Source organism: Phalangium opilio, unplaced genomic scaffold (genome assembly GCF_054372755.1).
Source record: "Phalangium opilio isolate 3A_F unplaced genomic scaffold, DU_Popi_V2 ptg000073l_1, whole genome shotgun sequence".
In the NCBI taxonomy this organism is placed as follows: domain Eukaryota; kingdom Metazoa; phylum Arthropoda; class Arachnida; order Opiliones; family Phalangiidae; genus Phalangium; species Phalangium opilio.
Genome location: NW_028324183.1, coordinates 135,863 through 139,052, shown reverse-complemented (window position 1 = coordinate 139,052; position 3,190 = coordinate 135,863).

The following is a 3,190-nucleotide window of genomic DNA, read 5'->3' as shown; positions in this document are numbered from 1 at the left end:
TTTGTTTGAGCGGTGTGCGAGCCAGCGATGAGAAAAAATGACTACATCCTTCATTTGTGCTTCGCTACTGAAACTTGTAAAATAAAACGGGACACTTGTTCTTATACTGCTGGGATAAGCGTTTAGTGTAAACACGCATCTGCCACTATTTATGTACTCATCGACTGGCATGTTTAGGAGCTGAGACCGCATTGAAAGGCTCTTGCACATCCAGGCTGCATATATGGCAATGCCAAGCGACCCCAATCCGAAGAACTGTTACTGTTTAATTTGTTACGCCCCACTTCAAAAAGCCAGAAAAAGCCGAACTTGTTGTATAGTTAAAAACTTTGATCTAATGCCTAATTGGGCAAAAGCAGTGTCCAAAGAACAAATTTAGCAGCTACTCTGTTTATTTTAAAAATTGACAACTCGCAAGTTATCGATATCGATATCGATACATTAGAAAGCAATGGTTGCATACCAGTTTCACCTAGAACTACTTGCCAGCTTAGTACCAAATTATACTTGGAACTCTGGAACGGTATTGAAAATACATTAGAATATTGATTTCCAGCGTAAATATAGCTGAATCCAAAAATTATAGAGCAAAGAGAACAGGACTTTAGAGCAAAAACTCCTTCTGGTTTAAACAAAAAGCATTCAAGCTAACATCTTCAATTTTGGAACATTTTGTAATCTGAAAATGAAACTGATCGTGCAAATACATTAGTGCAAAAAAGGAAATTTTTTCACTACTCCCCTAGTCCGCCATGTTATAAACCATGAAGATGCAGTATTTGCTCTGTTTGTTTCTAGAATGAAAGTAGATGATCATGCTGCAGTTGGCTTGCTAGTAAATCCAAAATTTCCTTTTCTTGGGGCTAGCCCAGAAAGTGTCATACTAATAGACGAAAAAATCCACCTTGTTAAAATTAAATTATCCTTTTCATTGTACCAAAAAAAGAAAACGATTGCTCAGAGAGCGCAAGAAAGGGATTTTTACTTGACTTTCAATGAGTCAAGTAACACGTACGAGTTGAAATAAAATCACGATTATTTGTAACTTTCGTTTCAAACTCAAGGACAACTGCTAGTATCCAACGTTGAAAAGTGTTTTTGTTGTATATGTCCCACCGTTCGATTTAGTATGCAATTGTAAAGCGAAATGTTAGCTTCATTAATTCGATTATGTAACCAAAACTTTGCATAACATGTAATGATTTTTTGTTGCCATATTATGCTCAAGAATTAGCTTCCGGAAACAAAAACTTCCAAGTAAAACAGTTTTAACAACTTAATATAAATAATAATACTTTTCAATCTCGATATGTGATTTTATTTTTTTTTCAAGGATTAAGGGACCACAGAAATTTTACAAATGACAACAAATTGTAAATATTATCCAAAACAGGTGACAACGTGATTGGAATAACATTTTGCAAAATTTTAAACTCGTTCACTTTTCCAATGGCTCGTTCAATGTGCATTCTCTTTCCATCAAAGCCTCTACTTTTATTCACTTCGTTCTCTTTGAACTGGTCTCGATGTCCTTAATAATATGGGATTACGAGATTGAAATTCCGAGGTTCTAAATCTTTTTTATGTCAAAGCCCGTATGAGCTATCACAAGATCGCCTTCATTAACATGTTCGATTACCCCACAGTGTTCCACCAATTTTTTGTCTGATGTTCTACCCGTGTAGACACTGGAAAAAGATGTGATGTGGCCATTTGGTCTAGGCGAAATGCCAAACAAGGCTTTCGCTGTGTTACTGTTTTTATATGAACTGAAACTTTCGCGCTGAGCGTCGGGATCAGATGGCTTTTTAATATTAAATTAGCCGCAATCCAAAATAACTCGCAAATTAGGGAAATGTTCCTTTATAATTTGAGGCGTCTTTAAGTTAAATGATTCACCTGAAGGCCAAATAGGCAAATAATTTAGTTTCTGTGGTAGAAACAAAGCCCAAGTATTCAGGATTTGTAATATATATCCCTGAGAATCGTTATATAAGTCTGCCAATACTTTTTCCGAAAAATGCTTCCTTAAACAATCAAGAAGAATGAAAAGTTCTTCAAGGGGACTTAATTTTCTAGGCCGTCCAGATTTGCTTAAGGCTGATTCATAAAAGTTTTCAGGTGATTCGCCAAGTTCAGGACTTTTGGACGCGTTCTAACAGTTAATCACATGCAGGCGCCGCTGGGAATTACGGCTCCAACTTGGTGCTAGTTAAATATCTAAGAATGAATCTTATGTTTCCGAATTTGCGTAAAAGACGGGTGGCTTCGATGATCAATTCAACGGTGATTTTGGTAGATTTTGGCTGCAATGAAAAATATTTTAAAACAGACATTATATCGGACGTGTTTTCTACTATGACACACGATGTGGCCAAATGGCCTGTCCATCTTTGGTCTAAGAGTCTCTTCAAACGTGTTCCTTCGTAGACTTGACTACTGTGAATTTTCGGAAGAAGTTGTAAAGAGAACCACAGAGGCTGAGAAATTCTTTAATGGCAAAATTTTTTTATGGGCATGAACTATCACTAGGTGAAGCTGACGATTTTAGCAGTGAACGTAATGGTTCGTTTTCTTTAATTTGTTTTGCATTACCCTTTCAATTCTACCGTCATTTCCAGACATGACATTGGCACCGTCATAGCATTGGCAAGTAATTTCCTTGGGTTGGAATCAAGATTTACTTAATATTTCTTTTAATTTGTCAGTCATGTCTATAGCTTTCAAGCTTGTCAACTTGCAATACTGAAAACTATGGTTCTCAAAACAGATAACAGCCTTAGAAGAGACAAGTGGTTAGAGGTTCCTTCAATCCGCAACGCGCATCCACAATTAGCACCCAGTACACTGTTAATAAAAAAGGAACAAGATTGAATCATTTGAGGTTCAAAGTCATGCAACCCAGGGCCAACCATTTATGGTTTGAATACGAACCTTTTAAAATGGTTCAATATTGAACCTTTTAAAATGGTTCAATATTGAACCTCTAAAATTAGTTCAATATTGAACCTTTAAAAATGGTTCATATTAATGCCATTGAAAGGTTCGAACGAGTACCTTTGAAAGGTTCGAACGAGTACCTTTGTAAGGTTCGAACGAGTACCTTTGAAAGGTTCGAACGAGTACCTTTGAAAGGTTCGAACGAGTACCTTTGAAAGGTTCGAACGAGTACCTTTGTAAGGTTCGAACG